The 23,771-nt window shown below is 35.3% G+C and overlaps 1 long non-coding RNA gene across 1 annotated transcript in view; it reads right to left on the reverse strand.

Annotated features, from left to right (window-relative positions):
- Positions 1-5,922: 5,922 nt before the first annotated feature.
- LOC116086055 overlaps positions 5,923-23,771 on the reverse strand; it is a 35,765-nt gene continuing 17,916 nt past the window's right edge. Inside the window, exons 2-3 of the long non-coding RNA XR_004116797.1 lie at positions 9,890-9,941; positions 5,923-6,865 (exon numbers count right to left, since the gene is read on the reverse strand). This is a non-coding gene — a long non-coding RNA (uncharacterized LOC116086055). The remainder of the gene's footprint in view (positions 6,866-9,889; positions 9,942-23,771) is intronic.

Here is a 23,771-nt window from a genome sequence, read left to right on the forward strand (position 1 = left end):
CATCAGTAAATGCATTAAGCATACAAAGGAACGACCCTTCCTAAGAGAGATAAACACGATTTTGAAGAAATTAAAAAGAAAAAGAAAAGTGTCCAAGTAGCAATTAAGCAGTATAAATAAAGGAGTATGTACAGTTAGAGCCTAGTCCTTTCAAATTATAACCATTCCATAGAATGCAATAGAGCTGAAATGATTCTTTGCTCTTTTGCATTTTTGTCAATAAGATTAAGATATCAATGGCGAGCTACCATAGTGGATGAGATCAGCATTTCAAGCTGTAAAAGAGAAGGTCTTTGATTTGTCTGTACAAATCCAATAACAACTCATTAGATGTAACTATGACTTATGACTTGTTTCTTAGAAGATAATTCCTCAATATTTCGCCTTGTGAAATAAGGTAAACGATTTCATGTAATCTTAGATTTGAAAAGCTTCTTAAATATCATTAGGGAAAATGCCTATATGGTTAAAGTCTTTTAGAGTTTGAGGACAAAGTCAAATAAAGGTTAACCTCTAGATCTGAAACTTAGAAATATAATAACTTTTGAATAGCAAATTTAATTAAGTATATTGAGTGCATACTGCAGGTAGCTCTGAGATACTAGCACGTTTGGAGGCACCACACATAATCATAATCACTAGCTGCAAAATGAAGCCTTGGCCCAGCAGGATGTTAATTACCGGTCAGAAGAAAGAAGCCTCAGTCACTTTCAAGTCTGGCAAGAGTCAGGATGCCCTGGGGTCCTGGTGTGGCCATAAGCAGGCAGCTGTCTAGATCTGGCTCTAGACTTTTTCATATATACAGTAGAGAGCAAGAGTCTTTCTGTGAAAGAGCAAAAGTATACAGTCTGTGATGGACACCCCTGAGCCTGCTCCTGAGATTGTTACTCCAAACAGGCCTGTCACTCACCTGGGCAGGATCAAAGCTGTTGTAAAATGTGGATTAACATGACTGTCTTACTGCTGGATTGTCTCAGACCACCAGCAGCCTAAGTAATGACACAGAGACTTTTTAATAATTATGAACGCTTAGCCTTAGCTTGGCAGACTCTCACCTAGCTCCTCTAAATAATCGGGACCATCTAGCTCTGTCCAACATTCTTCATTAGAATCACCTATTTCTTCTCCATATCTGGCTAGCAAATCTCCAACCTCTGACTCTTTCCCAGTGCTGCTATCTGTGCCTGAAAGTCCCACCTATCCTCTCCTGCCTTGCTAAAAGCCATTCAGTTCTTTATTAAACCATTCAAAAGGGAATGGAGAAGTTTACAAAACTGAGACAGTTGATGCTTGCAAGGAGAAACTTTCCATGGTGTACAAGAGGTTATGCCAAGACTCTTCTCAGAGCTTATCTGCCCTTGACCCCTAAAAGGGTATACTCCTCTGGGTGACACTAAATGGACTCTGCCCATCTTCTATAGTGTGCTCTTAGTGTGAGAGGATGAATGCAGACTGAGAGCCCTGTGACAGCGTATCATTTACCTGATATCTCCATTGATTCTCTCACTAATGAATTTTATTATCTAGTGATATGTATTCCATACAAGTGGTATAAAAGGAACAAGAAGAGGAAGAGGAAAGGAAGAAGATCAGGAGGAGGAGGATGAGAAGGAAGACAAGGAGATACAAGAGGAGGAGGAGGAAGTGAAGGAGAATGAGGAGGAGGAGAAGGAGGAGGAAAAGAGGAGGAGGAGAAGGAGGAGGATCAGGAAGAAGAGAAGGAAAACGAGAAGGAGGAGGAGAAGGAGGAAAAGAAGTAGGGGGAAAAGAGGAGGAGGAGACTTTTAAAATTTAGAAGAGAAGTCTTTTAGAATTTAAATAAGATTATAATTGGACTTCAGAAATTATCTAAAATGAACAAACATCAAATAGACTCCAGGACAGACCCAAAGTCCAGGAACCAATACAAGACAGCCAATACAAGACAGACATTGTGTTTTTATGTTTTTTGTTTTAGAGTTTTTGTTTTGTTTTGGTTTGGTTTGCTCTTTTACTATTTGGGGATCTGTTTGAGAGAGAGAGAGGTAGAGAGAGACGGAGAAAGTGAGAGAGAGAGAGAGAGAGAGAGAGAGAGAGAGAGAGAGAGAGAAAGTATGAAGTTGAGTGGGTCTGAGGGTAGGGAGGATCTGAGAAATGTTGGGGCATGGAAAAATTTATTATATGAAAAAAATTTATATTAAAAAAATCATTTAAATATTATGTCATTGTGCATAACTTCATTAATTTTCTATTGTTTTTCTATATTGAATATTATGGTCATTTCACATAATCTGGTTACACATATTAAATGTTTCACACCAATAATGAAGCAATTGTTATGCAACTACCAATTATAAAATTTCCCAAACAGAATCTAATTGATATTGATTGTATTAATAAGGTCCAATCAAATACCATCCAAGGCATTGTGCAATATTATATGGTCACTATGAATTTTTTCTGGTTAACAGAAGCAGTGACACAATGAATTTTAAAATAACACAAAACCATCCTTGGAGGTCTGCTCTTCTCTAAAAAGCAAATGAAGTGAGAGTGGATATGGAGAGACAGGAGGGGCAGGGAGGGGCTAGAAGGAAAGGGAGGGAGGGAAAACTGTGTTTGGAATGTATTATATGAAAGAAGAATCTATTTCAATGAAAAAAAATAATTAAAAGTAACCCAAAGAAGAGATATATACAAATGATTTCAATTAATGAGACCAAACACATTTACACTTCCAAAAAAATTGTAAACTGCTCAAGTTTTATTAGTACCTGTCTGAGTTCAAATTCTTACTTGAAATCAGAAATACTGTGGCCTTACATGAAGCATTAAAAACACCATAATTAGTAAAACATTTTAAAAATTATTCAATGCTAAACATCACTAGAGATAAGAGCTGTGTTGCATAGTATAATTTATACTTGGGGTAATTTTTTTGGATCTTGTCCAACCTAGATGAAAGATATCAAGCTATAACTGCTGCTAAGAATGAATCCCTGTATTCATACAACTACTGAGTTCAGTTTCTGTTGCAGTATTACATAAGGAAAAGAATAAATAGGTTTCTCACTACAGGAAAAGAACAAAAACACAGAACACAATTTTCAAGAAAACTTAAATGTGTTTATTCTCATTAACTGGAATAGTTTGAATACCTTTCTTCTTTGGGTTATTTTTAAGTTCTCTAATTCTATCTAATTTGCTAATGAGTACTATATTATTTAGCAGTCATGAGTCAGTACTTTAAAACAGATCACTCATAGTCATCAAATCTCTCAGAGTGATCTGATCTTTTTTCTATGTAAAATTGTATGTTCAGGGTTAGAGACAAGTTCAGAAAATTGCTCACTATATAATCATGAGTACCTATGTTATTAGATCTACAGAACACATATAAAAAGTTAGATGAAGCAGCATTTGTCTGAAATCCCATAGCTGGAAAGACAGAGACAAGTGGATCCTTAAAGACTGTTGGACAATCATACTTGATAAATTAGTGAGCTCCAGATTTAGTCAGCAACTCTGTCTCAGAAATTAAGGAGGAAAACAATTAAGGAAAATGCCGAACACCCACTATTATCCAAAATACACTTCTTTATGCATCAATCTATATGCATTCACTTGAGCACATGTGCACACACCCATCTACACATATCCACACACATCCACATACAATATACATACATAATATACATACATATATATGGTCATGAAAAGGAAAAGAAATTCTGAAGATCGAAGGAGTGTTCTTTATCTTGCTAATCTAGATATATCAAAGTAATTTAATATTTCCTTGATTAGAGAAATTACTTTTACCATTATAATCTCTCAAATGTACTTTAATGGCATATTTAAGATATATTTCAACAGATGACCCAGCCTAACACTTTTTGTTGAGAAATTATTTGAAAAAAATTTATAACAATAGGGCATATACAAGTAAGGCACCAATTATATATTATAATAAAAATCGATGGGGTTTAAAATAACTAAATCAAAATTATTCTAAATCTACTTAAAATACTAATGATTTTTTTTGAGAAAGTTAACTATTTCCACCAATATACAGCATACATTGCATGGAATACGCTTTTAAGAAACTGAAGAAAAGAGGACCAAGCTATGACTGAAATAGTAGCTCAATTTAATCCCTTTGGTAATGTTAAAACTTGACTTTAAACAGATGATTAGATTTAAAAATCTCTAAATGGTCATCAGGTTGTAAGTTCAATTGAGAAGCTTGAAAATTCTTTAAAGCTTTGGTTTCAAATTATCTTTTAATTGCAAACCTTTTTTACAAATAAAAAAATAGAAAGAAATACATCAAGATTCAATACTAAAACTATGAACAAACCACACCGTAGCAAGTAAGTAATTTTAAGAAAAGGAGAACTTTCAGTCTCTGCTCCAGCAAGTGCTGGCTGACAGGAACCTGATATAGCAGTCTCCTGAGACGCTCTGCCAGTACCCGACTAATACAGAAGTATTGACTCACAGCCAGCCATTGGGTTATGCACAGGGTCCACAATGAAGGAGCTAGAGAAAGGACCCAAGGAGCTGAAGGGGTTTACAGCCCCTTAGGAGGAACAACAATATGAACTAACTAGTACCCTCAGAGCTCCCAGGGACTAAACCACCAACCAAAGAGTACACATGGTGGGACTAATGGCTCCAGCAGCATATGTAGCAGAGGATGGCCTAGTCAGTCATCAATGGGAGGAGAGGCCCTTGGTCCTGTGAAGGTTCTATGCCCTAGTGTAGGGGAATGCCAAGGCCAGGATTCGGGAGAGGGTGGGTTGGTGAGCAGGGAGGGGAAACTGGTAGAGGAGATATCATTTGAGATGTAAATAAATAAAATATCTATTTAAAAAAAAAAAGGAGAACTATCCATGGAGCCATTCTATGCACATAAATCAGTCCTGAGGATATAGTTGGTCAGTTGTTAAAATACATAATAAGTTTGTCATGTTTCTATGAGTTTTCACAATTGAAAAGCAATGCGCTCTGAGTATTTGCAGAGGTCCTTTTCTAATGTCTGTAGTACTCTGTTTCTAAAGTGCTGCTTGATTTATGATGATTCAGGCTCCTTCACTGGGCAGTTTATACACATACCATGTCGCTCTACATAGGTTGAGGAAAATAATGACTATTTGTCAAGATATCTGTTGTTTCCTTTTCCTACAAGGTTTTCTCCCCTTTGTGTTCAGTGATTTCAAAACTTATAACCTACACACAAAAAACAAGATATGAGTGCCTACAGCGGTTCTATTTTAATTACTCAAACTTGTAGGCTAACAATATATACTTCATTAGGTGAATAGGTAAATAAAATATAAATTATCCATACAGAATTCTACAGAAAAATCTTTTTCTTTAGTTTATTATGTTTTGATAATACAAATTCTGAGACCCAACTAGTATGACATTTGCCCAAGCAGCTTCACTATCTTATTCTCTGGCTAAAAGATAATATTACTAAATAATATGATAAACTATATATTTTGTTATTATTCCTATTTAACTAAATTCCTACTTAAAATGCATGCAAGTATCATCAAGAGAAAGAGAAAACAGGAAGGAAGAGGGTGTTCTTTAGAGAGAATTATTTCTCCTTCAGAGATGTATTATTACAGACTTAGAAGGCAAATAAACCATAAATATGGAGAGTATTTATGAGACATTCAGCTGATAAATGATTTCAAATTGGCTATATAAATAATTATTACATGCTAACAATAAAAGTGTGAACAACTCAATTTAAAATTGTGCAAAATATCTAAACTGACATATCTTACTAAAGGAGACCTAGACGGCCAGTTAGAACATAATATATCATGCCATTTTTATTGCCAATAATTGTATTAAGAAATACAATTAAAAGATGAGATACTACTATATACCTATCATAATATATAAAATCCAAAACTTCAACAACATAAATTATATATAAGAATGTACAATAAAACAATTCTTTATTGAAAAATGTGAAAAATGGCACATCTATTTTGAAAGACAATTTGGCAGTTTCTTGTAAAACTAAACACACCCTTTGCTCTATACCTCAATAATTGTACTTTGTAGTATTTACACAAAAAGAATTGAAAAGTTATGTTTACACAAAAAATTGTGCATGGCTGTTTATAGCAGCTTTATTCTTAATTCAAATTGCAAACAAGAATATGTCCTTCACTAGGAGAATAAATAGAATGCAGCCTTTTTACATAATAGAATATAATTCAGTGTAAAGAAAATAAATTAATCTTAGAAAAAACCTGGAGGGGATTTAAGTATATATTACTATGTGTCTGTATGGGTAAATTAAAGGGTACCTGGGTAGCTACTGAAACAGTTCTTGTGGTATACAGGGTATTTCTGGAAGACAATCACATTTGAATTGGTGGATGAAGTAAACAATGCTCTTCCTCGATGGCAACAGGCAGGCAGCATTCAATATCCTGAGATAGTAGAGAAATGTTGACTTCACTCTTAGTCAGATTGTAGGAACTGGGACATGGACTATATACTTCATTGACTCTGCCTCCCCTATCTTCATTTTCCACATCAAATTTCTTAAATGTGATGCTCTAGCCTCACGTCTATCATGTTTCTATGTGTTCACTTAGCCTAAATTAACCCCTTGCTTTTGCTCAGCTCTCTTCATTTTTCGAATTCTTTCATTTGTCAGCTCTTTCATTCTTTAAACTTCATCTTACAAGCTCTTCTTATTCTCTTCCATCCAATTCTATCCAGGGTGGATGTGTCCTGTTTTTGGTAGGTATCAGGAGAACATGATGACTCCGACCCATATGCTGTACTTTAGCTTATCGTTGGAATTATCTCTTTTCTGGTTGTAAATTATTATTTACTCATGTTCTCTTGCTACCTGGAAGCAACAGGAGAAAAGGAGAAAGTCTTATTAATGCTTGGCTCCCCGTCATGCTTAAAAGAGTTAGCAATGTAGAACCTATTTGTCAAAAGATAGATAATTAATGACATCACTAGCTCAAATAAAATAATTTGTTTTCATTATCAACTGATAGATGAAAAAAATTCTCCACGCATTTATATAGAATCTTAATGAGAAAACTTAATATTAGAAAATGCATCATGTTTTTGTGAGGCAATGTGATGTGTTTAGCTAATTTTTCTTACAGTTTTCAACATGCCTTAGAAAGATGGGTTTGAAGGAAACAAACATAAATTTATTTTCTATTAGCATTACTTTTGTATAAAGAAATATATTGTGCCATCAATCAATACACCAGCCTAATCTTTCAATCATTTATTCACATTATTGAAGAAAGCAAAACAGGGAACAGTGACATATCTCCCATTAAATTGTTAAGTATAGGAAGGAAGTCACAGAGGTCATTTGTCCATTAAACAAGGGCTAAGATCAAAGTTTATATTGTGATTTTTATGTTGATTTGGGTCTCTATTGACAGTTCTTTCCTTCTATTATTTCATTACTAAACTTGTTTATTTGTAAATAGAGGGTAACTTTTTCCTATGGTATATATATGAAAGTCAGAAGACAATATGTAGGGGTTGGTTCATTCCTTCTACCGTGGTATCAAATTCAAGTCATTAGGTTTGATGGTATTTTTCCCACATTGAGCCATCTCATGAGCCCTAAACATTCTTCTATTTAGAAAATAGAAATCACCATAATTTCGTTAAAATGCTGTATACTCATTCTGCTTAATGTCTTTTATATATGCTATTTATAACTAACCTTTTGGCCCAGGTGTCAAGCCTAACCATTCGCAAGTGTCAAGCCTACTTAACATATTTTTCTTTTCATTTATTTCCAAGAGGCCCTGTCCTGGCATTGGACACTGGATAAAAATCCCAAGGGTTCTGCAGATGCTTCTGTTTATGTCCGCATTCCCACTTCTTTATCCATGAACCTAAGCCAGTTGTAGAGCTACACTAAGTTCCAACTTCCTTTGGTCTGGTCCTTCCATGAAAGGCAACTTCTCTGTGCCTGGCTCAAGTCTCATAAATCTTGCTGTTCTTGCTTTCAAAGGAAACACTTAACATAGGGATCTGCTCACATCTCCATGTTTCTTTTAAAGCCTAAATCAAAGAAGTGCTCAGTAAAACCCATCCTCTATCCCTTTATAAGTCTGACATTTCTTTTGAAAGAATGTGAGAGAATTAGCTGTGTGTTTTATTTGAAAATTCTGGGCCATAAAATTCAGATTCCAGGGAGATAAACTACTGTGATGTTAGATAAACTCTAGATAGACAAAATCTGAACTTTCAGAGATGGTAAGTATTAATAAATATATGGGTTGTATAGATGGTGGTAGAACACCAAGCTGTAATTCAGTCATACTGCCAACTGTTGGGTAATAAATGAAGGAAATGTTCGATGTCACATATCTAAAATATTTCCATGAGTATAACTTTTTAGGGAAGCATTGGCTTAGACTCTAAGACAACTGAATTCCTCTGATAGCTTCAAAATTGTGCTCTCATACTAATTCTTCATTTCTTAGGAAATGAAGAATGTTCACAAAGCACATAACTCTTTCACATTGCCTTCAAGTCTTCAACTATTATAAATGTTAAAAATGACAATAATCTGTTCCATTTTTGAGGTAAATTTTTGATATTATATAATTACATCATTTCCTCTACCTTTCCCCCCCAAATCGATCCCACATACCCCTCCTTGGTCTCTTTAAATTCATGACCTATTTTTTTTATTAATCTTTTACATGCATATATGTAAGTATATCTATGTATGATGTATATAGATATCTATTCCTAAACATAATATGCTAAGTCTGTACAATGTTATATGTACTTATATTTTTAGGGCTAACTATTTGGCATTGGGTAACTAATTGATGTGCCCTTCCTCAGATAAAGAAATCTTATATATACTTAGTTCAACATAATTTAATAACAATAACAACAACAACAACAATAATAATAATAATAATAATTTTCTAGTAAGAAAAGCAAAAGGATCAAAGTGCATGTAGTGGTGAATACCGTTCTTCATAAAATATAAATTTTATTCTTACAAGAAATTTGCCCCAGTGAAGCGAAAGAGACACCAATCTGCCCACAAAACTCAACTCAAAATTTATCCTGTCTGCAAGAAATACAAGCACGGGAGATGGTTCAGAGACTGAAGGAATAGTCATTCAGTCACCAGTCCATCATGAGACCCTTCCCATGGGCAAGCACCAATCTCTGACACTATTATTGATGAAATCCTTATGCTTGCAGACAGGAGCCTAGCGCTAGCCCTCTGAGAGGCTCCACCCAGCTGCTGGCTCAGACATATGCAGATAACCATAGCCAAAGAGCTGATGAAGCTTAGGGACTCTTAGGGAAGAATAGGAGGAGTGATTGCAGCCCCAAAGGGGATAGGAATTTCACAGGAAGACCAACAGAATCAACTAACCTGGACCATTGGGCCTCTCATAAACTGAACCACCAACAAAAGAGCATTCACGGGCTGGACCTATGATTCTCTGCACACATGCACACAAGTAGATATGCAGCTTGGACTTCATGTGGATCCCAAAGAACTGGAGCGGCAGCTATCCCAGAAGCTATTGCCTATATATATATATATATATAGGGTATGTTTATTCTATCTGGGCTGTCTTCTCTGGTGTCAGTGGATAAAGAAGCACTTAGCCTCTCAGAGTGCCGGGGGGTGGGGGGCTGGGGGGGGAAGGGGTGCACTCAGAAAAGGAGAAAAGGAGAGGAGAGGGGTCAAGAACTGTGTGAGGGGTGACCAAAAGGGAATCAGGGAGCAGGATGTAAAGTGAATAAGAAAAAAGATTAAATTAAATATATATAGTTACAAGGAACTATAAAACATGCATATTTAAATCAGACATGAAGTAAAAGATTGACTCACTCTTACTTTGTTACTCACCGTTGTCTTTAATATCCTCGCTAGTACATGAGTAATAAAGCCAGTGTCATACCTTAAAAATAAAAGAAATTTGCACGTTGGAATCAGGACACAGATGAGAGGCAGGTAAGGGCAGATATGAAATAATACAATAGGCAGCCATGCAGGCATTTTATTTTCCCCAATAACGTCACACAGATTGGTTTATGATTAAGTCCAATTCTATTAACCGGAACTAGTTGATAGTACCCGACTGCTAAAGATAGCTCACACTCAGTTACAAAGCACAAAAAGACTCAAGCAGGAAATGAGCTAGGAGCTTCCTCCCTGATGTTTAAAGTGTATGATGAAGGAAGGTGTTATGCAGACTGCTGAAGGATAAAAGTCGTCAATGGTCTTGTACAGCGCTGAACTCTCCGGACCACAAAACAGCATGCCAGGTAATATGTTTGCATTGGTCTAACACTGTCAAGTCTGTGGGCATAGCTAAACCCACTCTGGTGCATTTGTATTCTACTCTGCAACAAAGAATTCATGCGTAGTGTTGCAAATCTGACCAAACATCTACAGTCTTACTACATAGAGCTGAATTTACTACCTCTCTTTAGCAAAAGTGACACTACACTAAGCTGCCTTCTAAACATCATGTGAATGTCCACAGATAAATGTTAACTCCTAGTCTCAATCACAGAAGCCTTCTGTGCAATAAATGATGAAGCAGAGACATGCACCCGATCAAACTGCTGAGAATATGTGACAATTGGGTGTTTGGCCCTAAACAGGACATTTATACCATCCCCTCCATGGCTCAGGAATTACCATGGAAGAGAAGGTAAGATTTAGAAGACAGGGAGAATGGTTATGAAAAGCTGGCTTCTGGGCTTGGCACAGCAAATGATATTACACCCATGATGACTGCCTATAGTGAGTATCCACAAGGCTGATCCTAGCAACAGTCAATCATAGATAAGGAGGCACAAATGTGGTTTTCATTCTGTACTGGTTAATTTTAACTGTTGACTTCACGCAACCTGGAATCCAATGGGAAGAGAATCTAATGAAGAATTGTCTACAAATGGTGGGGATAACGGTCAGTGCGTTCCTTGATTGTTGATTGATTTAAGATGATCCAGTTCACTATAGGCAGTGCCATTCCCAAAGCACAGCCCCTGAATTTGTACGAAAAGAAATAAAACTAGATGAGCACTAAAAGCAAGCCAACACTCAAGGATGCATAGATACTGCTTTTGCTCTTGATTGCAGATATGATATGACTAGTTGCTTGACTTTCTGCTTTGACTTCTTCAAAACGAAGGACTATAACATAGAAACGTAACTTTTCTTCATTATAACAGGAAACTAAAATATCTTTCTAGCTAACTTATTGTTATCACTTGTACCCACTGAGAAACCCATCAGGCTTTGCTGGGTAATTTAAATTCACTGTTTACACAGATGAACCACATTAAATTTAATGGATCCCAAAACAACCCCTTCCAATTAAAAACAAACAAACAAACAAAAAGGAACAAAAAACCCTGAAATATGTAAAAAAAGAACTTGTAGATAGGAACGGTGAGGCAATAGATTTAGAAAATAAGTAAATGGTGTTACAGGGATTAAAATGGAAATGTATTTTATATATGTATAAAGTTGTCAAAGAAAAAACTCAATGAGTATTTTAAATATATTAATGAGTCATTCTAAACCTGTAAAAACTATGGCTTTCATTTCATTAATTTTGGAAATTTTGTGTAATTGAGTATTAACAAGTTTAGGAAATCTTCTTTATATCACAGATTGAAGAATTACCATGTCTATATTTATAACTTTATCAGATATTTATTTCCTTGAATTTTCCTACTTACCTTTGCATTCCATTTTTGGAAGACAAAAATTCAGAGTGATAATAAACTGCTTTTTCCCCTCCAGTAATAAAGGAAGTTGAAGTACCTGAGGTTTTATTTCAAAAATATTTACCAATTTTGTTTACATATCCAGTACAGCAGCAGCCAGGCTTACTCGTGATTGCTGCCTTAATGAATTATTTTGATTGCTTATTTCAGAAAGGCTTGCTGTTTTACATTAAATCCTCCTCAACTATTGAAATGCTGATTTAAATTCTCTATTGTGGACTGGTGAATTTTCTTTAAATCATTCTCAGTGTTTTCTAACAACACACATTTATCTAACAGAGGAATACCTGCCTCTCTCCATGTAATTATTTAAATCACTCGAGTAAATTTAAAATCACTCTCTACTAGTTAAATTACACATTATAAATTTTAACTGAAAACCAGCTGTGATAACTTTCCTTATCCTTTCTATTCCTTAAAAACAAAATAGTAATTCCTTGTTTTTCTAAAAAATTGTTTAAAGGTTATTGTCACTAGTAGAAATATAATTAATCTAGCTTCTCAAAATAAGGAAAAATCCATAATAAATATTAAAATGTCATAAGTTCAACAACCATTTGTTAAATGTAGAACTATATAAACAATGTAATCTTTCTTAAAATCTTCCTCAGATAAAAGGTTTCCTAATGGTAGGAGTTTATTTTAGGAAACATAAGAGACACTCAAGTGTACATGTTTAATCTATAAAAATCACCACATGTGACATCAGTTTTAAGATATGAATATCCATGTCCCTGATCTACAATGTGTAGTTATGTACACATATCATATATATTAGAGATTTTGTAAATAGTTAGAGAAATATATAAGTATGTAATAGAGAGAGAGATTAAAGGGCATATATAAACATATTCAGCCTGAGATTGAGTGAAGATAAAACATTTCACACACAGACTAAGAACACTTCCAATCTCCAACAGGTATCAGGAATGAGCGCTTACCCTTTACACACTCATGCACTATGCTCTTCTAACCAATTAACCACCATCTGCCTCATCAACAACAGCAACAAAAAAGCATAGGTCTTCAATATAAAAGTGTCTGGGCTCTGGATTGCATAGTAACTTTTGATAAAGTAGAAAGTTATTCTTAATCATCCTTTCCTTCTCCAATCTCCTTCATCTCCTTCATGGCTTTTCCAAGCACTGGACCCGTAACATTTCTTTACTCTATTTATGTTTGAGGCCAATGAAGATGTTCTGAGTGTTGTTTTGATGTCAAGGATCGTGAATTTATAAAGGCTTTGTTGCCATCCTGTGTCACACTTGCAAGGTGATAGAACCTTAGGAAGAGACCTAGCACAAGGACAGTAAGTGAATTCTTGACTCTCCTAGAGGTTCTCAATATTTCTAAAAATGCTTCACACTCTTTCTTAGTTCTTTCTTGCTTAAATTATAAAAACAAAATGAGTGTGTTATGCTCACTTCCATGACTATGTGAACATAATTGTGTCAATCAACTTAGGTGAACAACACTTTGTCTTGACTTTGGTATTCACTGCTTCAGGACATGGTATTTTGGCCATATTTCTCTTAGGCCTAAGTCAAAGAAGAAACATCAGCGTAGAAAGGTGTAACAGAAAACCTGCTTAGCACATAGCATTTAGGAAGCAGAGAGTACAAAACAGAGAAGCAAGGTCCAGAAGCAAAAGCACATTGCCAGTGTCCTCCTTCCTCCATGTAGGTTACCACCTAAAGGTCCATTCTGCTTCAAACTCATCCATGTCTTCATCGGGTGTTGACTTACCCACCATCCTGACCTTATTTTTTCCAATGCTGTCATCAGCCAGAGGGAAAGTAAAGGTTCAAAAGCCACATTAGCTATAGGAATGAGGGACATACATCACATCCAAATGACAACAGACCATAGGGCAACACCTCCAAGGGGCCAATCCTTTTCAATTCCTCCCATTCTTTCTCTCTGTGATGACTATAGAATACTGATGACTCAAGCCTTCCCCATCACAGGTAGTCTAGACAGACTGTGCTTCAGTACCTGAGGGCAATTTCTGATGATACTCCTGAAACTCACATTTCCACCTCTATTCTGGACTATCCCATGCTCAAAATGCACATTACACATTTTATCTTGAAAACAAAGTAAAATTGATTGTTTTCTTCTGCCACTACTTCAGTTTTCTCCCCTTTGTGACAGAATGTCTTACAAAAATGTGTAGGTTAGTTCATTCGTTACTGTTCTCCTTTCTTTCTTCCTTTTTATTCATTTACCTATTTTTTGCTTGCTGCATTGTATTTTTTTAAATTTTTTTAAATTGCTGTTCTCTTTTCAATCCACCATGTTTAAGATTTTGCCCCTCAGATGCATTGTATCTCTCCTTGTTATGAAGCCAGTGAATCTTAGGTTGCTAAAACCATGGCTAAGTCCTCAGGTGACACTTACATAACCAACAACAGTGGACCATTAACTTCTCCTTGAAAGATATTATTCCTTTGGTTTCTATGATTTTCAATCTTTCTTTCAACTTCTTGCATCTCAGCCTCATTTACTTGTATTATTTCACATCCTTAAAACAGGCTCCAATGAGTTTCCTAGATTTCGTGGCTCTTTGTTATCCATTGTGGTTTATAGTTTTAATCTCTTATGCATACAATGATTAGACCTAACTTACAACCCCAATTTTTCCTCTGAATCTTCAACCAATTGTCTAGTTTCAACTCTGTGTCTAGAAAGGATGTTTAACATTGTGAAAGAGTCCTCCTGAAGAATGGAGATCTTGGGACCTCACTGCTGTGTTTCTACACTGAATCACCATTTTATATACACATGAAATCTAAACTTGCAGTACTTCACTTTCTTTCACACTTAAGTATGGATAATACTCCTATCTACAACACAGTATTTTGAATACCATCACCCACTAAATATGTACTGTTGCTTAATATTTCAGGAGAAATATCATTCAATGGAATGACCAGGAAATATGTTTATATCTTCTCTGCATAGTAAGATATTTTGGCCAATTTGTAGCTAGACTTTATCAAATTCCTTTGTAAGACACACGAGACAGCCCTTATGGGCTTTCTGGTTGGAAGTGCAATGTGGTTTTATAGTAATAGATTTCCTAATATATGTGATTAACATTGGATAATCTTTATTATACAATTTGATTTTCAAATGTAACTTTGAATTTATTTGCTTGGTATTAGAATACATTTATTCACATTTTTGTTGGATTGCTCTTCAATTTCTATTTCTGAATTTCATCAGAGTTTGCTAAGGAGGATTATGCTGGCTACAGTAAATGAAATGGAAAGCTCTGCTTTTCTCTCCAAGTTAAAATCAGATCATACATTGAGAACTTCATATTCCTTAATCAGTTGTTAGAGTTTTCTTCTTAAACTACTGATGACCAATAGCACTTTGTAGGTATATTTTATCTCTTGGCTTGGCATACTTTTGGTTTTATGATTGCCACTTCTGCTGATCTGTCTTCATGATTTACTTTTTTACATTTTATGAGTTTAGTGGTTTGATTTATTGTTCATTCATTAATTTGTTTGTTTGTTAGCTTGCTTGTTTGTATGAAATAAGGTCATGCTCTACAGATTAAACTGTCCCCAAACTCTGAAATACCCCTGCTTCATTCTCATTGAGGGCTCAGATTACAAACTGAGTTGAGTTACCTGTAACATATTTCATGTTCTTTGGAGCTCAGGTAATAAACAAATCATTTGAGAAATTTAATTTGGAAACCCAATTTTATAGAGAATTTGCATTTTCCTATAAACTCTATAAAATAGTCACCTTAAATCCTTTGCTGAACCATTTAATATACACCATTATTTGAATTATTTCCTAATTTGTATATTACTCCATGATTGAGCTTTTAGTTCTCCAAGGATTGTTCTCATTTTACCTCATAGCAGCATCAAGTTTGCATACCAGGTTTACTGCTAAGGTCTCATCTAAAACTTCTCACACTGTATAAAAATACATAAGACAGAAGGTAAAAATTTACTACAATTTGAAAAGTAGGTTTATAGCTAGCACTAGAGCAATTGGTGTAAAGAATGCCAAGCTTTCCCATGGTGTTTTCTTCTAATTTATGTATACATATAATTCTAGCTTTCAAATTTCACAGGTCCTTGCAAGAGTTTAGTAAATAGCATATTTATCATGGCACCTTTGCTGAAATACTGTTCTTCTCTGTAGGTATTTATTCCCATGCATTCAATTCTTGTCATGACTAAGGTTTTTTTCTTTCCTTGAAACTCCTACATTGATGAATTAGCAAGAGTGTAGCTATTCTGTCTTAGGGTTCCCCAGGACAGTCTATATATTTGGTGATGCACAGTAGGGGCCATAAAAACATAGCTTATAGCCATATGCATCATAGTATTAGCATCAAGTATTTACTATGAAGACACATATGGTACAGATGCATATTTGGAGCAGAAAGACCAAATAATACCAGGTAAGGAAATGAAATAATCTATGGAGCCTTCCTATGCACCAACTCACCAGTTCCCTCTACCTCTAGGAAAGAGAAAATTCAGTAACCTAGCTATAACAGCTTTACTATGCAGAACCCATTTACAGCTCAGCACTTAAGAGTTTTATTCAGAACTGGGCACATGGCTTTTTTGGCTTGTGACTATCACCATTCCAGATTCACAGAAGAAAAGCAGATGTTAATAAAAATTACATTATGTGAACAAGCAATTGAGATCTTTAAAAATTACCTCAACATTTAGGGAGTGTTTGCAAAGCCAAGTATCCAGACACCAACCAATGTTCAAAGTTACAGGACCTCTGGAAATCTGCCTCTGACCTACTTTGTGAACACAGGGCCAGAAAGTTCCCAAACACACTAATATTCAGATGGGTTTGGGATTTTATAACCAAAATTGTGATTAAAAAATCATTTTAAATAAGCTTGTTTTAATTCAGCTAACAAACCCAAATTACAAGAATCATTTATCTTCTCCAATAAAAACTATGTTCATTTCTGCAGTGACATATTTAGAAATTGAACTTGTAGTTTTCAAATTCTATATTTTCCATAAGTATAACTTTTAATAAATATTTTAGTTTTATTTTTTGAAACAGTGCCTCATGTAGAACAAGCTAAATTTAAGCTCACTATATAATAGAGAATGGTCTTTAATATCTGATACTCCTGCTTCCAAATTCCAAGTGCTGAAATTATACACTTATCTCACCACCCTGGCTTTATTCAGTGCTGGGATCAAAGTCAAAACAAAATTTTTGCATACTATTTAAACACTTTACCAACTGAGCTGTATCCGAGACCCGATTTCATTAGTTTTAATCAAGTTTTTACCTTGAGTGACCCAGAAAATTTTAAATTATTTGATGTAAGTTACATGAAGAAAAATGTATCGTGAGAGGTTTATTAACAAATGAAGTGAATCTATAATCCATGGCACAATACATTCCACAATATTTCTGAACCTTGATATTCAAAAACATAAGTGTAGCTTAATGGCTTCTCTTTATTCACCAGCTGTTTGTCTACACATGTTCTGGTAAAGGAATAATTATCTATTCAGAATGTAAGTAGAGCTCTGGAAGCTACTTACCAGGGAGAACAAAAATTGGTCTCATATGACCTTGGATAAATCATTATATAGTAGACATAATGACACACAGACGCTCAGCAACAGGACTGATGGCATTTAAAGATCCCTCATAGAAACTGAGGACAAGCAGAGACAGATAATTTCAAACTGAATTAATTTCACTATAATTAAGTCTGTTGTAAAGTTTATTGAATGTGAAGAGAATCAAGGTCATCTGAGGTGAGGCATTTTCACAGCAGACAGGAAGCATGTCTGCTAGATCTTTCCTCACACATACACACATTCTGCTTTGGCTGTGTGATAACTCATGAAAGGAGAAAACAAGGACAGAATTTTAGAGTCAAATAAGATTTTTCTCTGAATTGTGAAATTATAATTAGCCAATCTCTAGCAGCTGCTTCTTAGAATTTGTGTTTTCCAAATGTTAATAGACCCCAAGTTAACAATAAATGTGAACACTGAGTGGAATTTGTTTGTTTTGTTTGTTTTGTTTTGCTTGATCAGGGCATAGAATCCTTTCTTTTATGGTACATTCTTGTCATTTTCCAAACTAATAAATGTTGCCATACATTAAGTCAGGAATATTCTGATATTCAATCTTTAAAAATGGCTGTTACAGAGTATTTAAAATAGCCAAAGTCAGAAAGGATTTGAGGACTGGAGAGATGTCTCAATGGTTAAGAGCAAGGGCTGTTCTTCCAGAGAACCCATGTTTAATTACCAGCACTTGCATAGTAGGTCACAACTGTTTGTAACTCTAGATCCAAGGAATCTGCTACACTCACACAGAGACACCTACACACAAAACACCAATGCACATAAAATAAAAATAAATCACTAAAAAAATGTGTATAAAATATACAAAGGCAGTTCTTATGAAATATGAGGTTTATGGAAAGATATGTTTATTTAAAGCACATTATTTCCTATATTTCATTTAATCTAAAGTTCATTTTCTAGGCATATGTATAGATGTAGAAAGATGTATGATAGATGATGACAAAAGATAGATGATAGGATGATAGGTAGAGATATATAGAGATCAATAACATAATTTTAGAGATAGATGACACATACAGTAAGTATGGGATTAGACAGAACTATTCAGAATTTTTGGCAGAAGGAGAGCTACTGTGTTTATGTATATTTTACATGTAGAGGTTTTTCTCCCAGTTGGAACCTACGTGTATTTTTTTCCTAAGATTTTCTGCAGTATTGACTAAACTACAATCATAAAATATTACTTCAGCCATAACAAGGTTCTCTAGAAAAATCTTACTTGTTGTAATAAAAGCATTCATTTGTAAAAACCCTAAGATAAAAATCAATTTACTCCTAAGTATATGTTTACTGAAGGATTTAAAAAGAAAACTTCATAAGGGACAGCCCACATCCTTAAAAATATCATGACATTGCAGTTTTGAACTGAATGGAAGCATAATATAGAAATTAAATTAGGTTTTCTTTTTGAATTAACATTCTAATTTCTGCTGGGAGTGGGTAACTAAATTTGGCAGCATGGACACTTTCTTCACAATTCAGAATTTTCAGTGGCATTTAAAACAAATTACGAGCACCTCCTCTGGATCAACACTCTAACTCATCAATAGAAATCAAAACACAACCAAAATAGATACTTTATGCTGCTGCCAAGAGGAGAAAGTTCAAAGTGAAAGGTGTAATTAAAAATATGACTAAAGACATAGTCACAAAGAAGTGACTTCTCACAAGGCAGAAATGAAGAAGTAAAAACTGAAGCCAGTGCCCTACACACACAAACCCAGTTGTTTTATTTCCAACGCTGACTACATCATTTGAGTTTGAGAATCTCAGCTTTCTGGTATAGGGCCCAGTTGCTATAGAAACTTACAACTGGGAGCTAAATAAAGTAATTTCTATGCTAGTGTTGGTGTCTATAACTTCAGCACCTGATGCTAACCAAATTGTGCTCAATAAACAAATTTAAACTTTAAAAGCCTGCATTCCAGTCACAATGCTTTCTATACAACTGATTAATCTCAATTGATCTTGGCTCTGAGCACAAGAACATAAGAAATCTCAGAAACAGAAAAAGACTACTTAAGGCCAATATACCTGCATCCTTTGTTTCTCTTATCTGATTTCCTGCTTTATCCCCCTACTTCTATCCTGTCTTAGTTTGAAAATAAAAAGTCAGCTCCCTCACTCCCCAGCTCATCGATAACCCTGCCTTCGGTGATCCCTTTTAGACAATTTATTCTATATTAAAGCACTCCCTCTTGGCCTCCAACTTTTCATTTATCCTACTCTAAACCTGAAGAAGAAAGAGATCAGACAGCCCAATAGGTACTTAGTTCTTAATCCTCCCAGCTGGACCTGCTATTGCTGCACATTTGATTATAAGATTACTCAGTATTTGACAAGAAAACAAAAATCACAAACTGCCCTTTGATGCCCCTGTTTGTGTGGGCATTCCTTATTATTATTTCATAAGGCAAACTTTTTCATGTGGATCTGTCTCTGTCTCCTCTGTCTCTGTCTCTGTCTCTGTCTCTCTCTCTTTCTGTGTGTGTGTGTGCGTGTGTGTTTCTATGGATGCTATTTTATTTTATTTAAATTCAGTAAAACCAAGTGCAATACACTGAGATGACTGCCAGGGGCAGGTACTTTATGGCATTAGAGAATGCTGTCTGAGAATTTCAGATGGTTTGAGGAGTTGAGGCTCTAAGAAGGAAATGGATCATGGGAGACTACACAAAATAAAGGTAGAATACATCTCAGCTACTAAGATCACTTGAGGGCAAGCTGCAGGATGATGCCAGGTGGAAAGAAAGCAGAAGGGCTGGGGAGTGTGCACTGTGCTAAGAAGCAGAATTCTGACCTTCCAGGTAATGCACAGCCCACAGAAGCTTTGAGCCAAGGAGTGATAGTGTCTGTGTGTGTGTGTGTATGTGTGTGTGTGTCCTTCTCTCTCTCTCTCTCTCTCTCTCTCTCTCTCTCTCTCTCTCTCTCTGGGACTTTGAGACAAGGTTTCTCTATGAAGACATGGCTATCCTAGAACCTACTTTGTAGACCAAGTGGCCTCGAATCCAGAGATCCTCAGAATATTTTGTGTTTATGCATATGAGTGTGTTTCTCTTTCCTCACCATCTGATTAGATATGTAGCTCATAATTGTATGAGCTACAGGTTCTCCAGTAGAAGATCTTTCCAGGTCACTGTCACTGTGATGATTTAATTTAGGAAAAATTTCATCAGAATCTATTATGTCATTAAGGTACATGGATGAGGTTCTTACAAGCACCAACTAACTATATATTTATGAATTTTTTCCTCTTATGAAACATGCCTCATGATAAATATTTCAGCAGAACTTTTATGTGTTAGAATATTGTGTTTATTTCACATTTTGTAAGAGGTTTGGCCCTGATACCAATACACACATTGGGGTCTTATATGACTCTGACCTGAGACAAACCAAGATCAGTTCAGGACAGAATATTTTACTCCAACATAAAAGATCTTTTGCTTAATTATGGGGGATAAACAGGACAAAATGACACAATCAATTTTCTAATCATTTATTGTCTGATATTTTTATTTCTAACAGGCATTGTATTATGTGAAGAAAAAAAAAGACTTCCTCTAAAAAATAAATATGAAATAAAGAAGGAAGAAAGGAGAGAGTAAGAGAAAGAAGAAAGATTCAAGAAAGGAGGGAGGAAATATATCTTGCATCCAAGTATTTTTTTTTTAAGTTTTACTTTGAAATGAAGATGAAATTTTTTTTAGAAGGCAATATTTTCTTTTAATTATCAAGATGCTCTCAAACACCAGGGGAGATTTTGAAACACCAAAATAGGAACTGATAATATGAGCTCACCATGAATTCATAAATCTCTCCCCCTGGGTTCCTCTGGATTCTAACTGCTTCCTTGGCTTTGGCCCAATGAGCTTTTTAAAAAGCAAAAAAGGGAGTGCTGGGGGTTAAATCTAAGATCTGACCTGGTACTGCCTCTTGGTATTTGACCAAAAATCTCATTAAGAAACAACATAAAGTAGTTTTGCTGCAAAAAAAAAAAAAAAGAAGAAGAAGAAGAAGAAGAAAAAAGAAAAAAAACAAAAGATGAGGTCACCCAAGAATATTAGAGAAATATATTAGGTTAACTATCAGATACATGGAGCTGCCTGTATACCAAAACAAAAACATCTTGAGAGAGATGAGCGATGTCAGAAACAAAGTCAGCCAACAGTTGTCAGCTGGGATTTTTAAATAGCAGTTTGAATACCCAGCAGCACTTGGGGAGCAGGTGACTTGTAAGAGGATGAAGGAAATAAAATTCCCTTAGCAATGAAAGTAGGATGAAATTTATTCTCTCTCTGTAAGTGTGTGTGTGTGTGTAGGAGGGGTGGGTGTGGGTGGGTGTGGGTGTTGTGTGGGTGTGTGTAAATGTTGTAGGTGTCCTTATTTCCTTTTCTGTCTTATATACATCACCTTGATTCACACCTATGTGCCAAGATATGAATAATTGGCATATCCATGTAGAATTCATAGCATTTGATAGGCAATTTCTGAATATTTCATACATATAGCTGGAAGAGAATGAAGAACATAAGGGAAACAAAAGAAAGAGAAGCATAAAATCTACAACCCAGAGCTCTACTGAGAAAAATGACTAGAAATGGTTCAGATAATGCTAAGATTAGATATCAGAATGCTTATGCTTTAGTGTTAAGATGTAAGTAGCAGCTGGCAGCTAGCTCCAACTAGACAGTCAGTAGACTGGCTAGTCTGGCTAGTAGAATTTGGTATTCAGGTCAAGAAGAAACAGTCTAGTGCCTATGTAAAAAGTGTTTCTGGCTCCAGGCTGCCAGCCAGTCACATTAGAAGATGCTTGAGGATACCTCCTTGTGCCCATAACACAAAGCAAAGAGCATGTCTGGGACAGAGAGCTCCTCACACGGAGGACTGTGGTCCAGGATATTAACAAACCCTCCTGGTCAAAGCTGAAGATGGATCAGTTCAAAAGTGTGATGTGCTCTGGGGAAACAGCTGAGTGTGAACCAGAGTGGGGCCTTCACAAGAAATCACACATGAACATGCACACACACATGCGCACACACACAAAGAGACAAAGAAACATAGAGAGAAACAGAGACAGACAGACAGACAGATATATATCCTAGGGCCATGTAGTGGCTATGTGACATAGATTCTGAAGCATACATAGGTTTAATATTCCCTGGTTCAAAGCTCTTCCAAAACAGAATCAAGACAAATAATTTCCATTTTTATCACCATTGCTTTGTTCAATAGCAACACTGAAAGCTTACTAAAAAGTGTTCTAAAGTTATTGAAATCATCTCTAATTCCACTTTCATTAAAAAATTCCAGAGTACCTTTTTAAAAAAATAATCTTGGAAAAATACAAAACAAATATAAACAGTTTTATCATTTTAGAATCCAAGAATACATATTGTATTAATGTGTCCCAGGTACAATTCCAGAAGAATTACAAGCTCTTTATTCTTATCCTTTACATGATTTTGTAAATGAAAATATTTCCTAAGTTCAAATGACACCACAATATACTCCAGAAATTTGAACCCTAAAACAATTTTTTATTGATTTTTTTTTTTTTCGAGACAGGGTTTCTCTGTATAGGCCTGGCTGTCCTGGAAATCACTCTGTAGACCAGACTGGCTTCGAACTCAGAAATCTGCCTGCCTCTGCCTCCCAAGTACTGGGATTAAAGGTGTGTGCCACCACTGTCCAGCCGAACCCTAAAATTTTATTGTCCTCTAATTTGTTTCTAGGCTTACCTCTGTATTTTATACCTGGGAAGCTTTGATGACTGATTCTCAGGATCTACAAGTAATTCATTTAATTTCTCATTTGACTATATTTGAACAACATTATTTAATACACAGTATTCATAAGAGAACAATGAAGCTAAATTAGAGGTCAGATCAAGGAAAGCAGCAGAGCCAAAGTTAGAAATAAAATCTAAGCTTCTTAAGTACATTCATGTATGCAATGTTCTTATATTCCATCATATATATGTGTATTAGCATGTCATAGCAAATATCACTGTTATTTTGAGGACATAAACATCAATTTGAACATTATTTATGCATGATGCATTATTGTGAAAAGGATGCTAAATTTAAGGCAGAAGAAACAGCATACTCTGAGTGCTTATTTGTTTTTTACCCATTTTTGATATCACACATTAAGCAAAACATAGATAGATGATAGATAAATACATAGATAGTAAGATAGTAATTTTGCAGTTTAAAACAACATCATCTGGTACCTCTGTCCACACCACTTAAGAAATAGAATGTCATCAAGTCTCCTTAAGGATCCTTTATGGGGCTGTTTAGATGTTTATTTGATTTTGATTTAACTTTGGTACCTGTTATCTGTCTAGAAAATTGTCCA

The sequence above is a fragment of the Mastomys coucha genome, unplaced genomic scaffold (assembly GCF_008632895.1).
Source record: "Mastomys coucha isolate ucsf_1 unplaced genomic scaffold, UCSF_Mcou_1 pScaffold12, whole genome shotgun sequence".
NCBI lineage: Eukaryota > Metazoa > Chordata > Mammalia > Rodentia > Muridae > Mastomys > Mastomys coucha.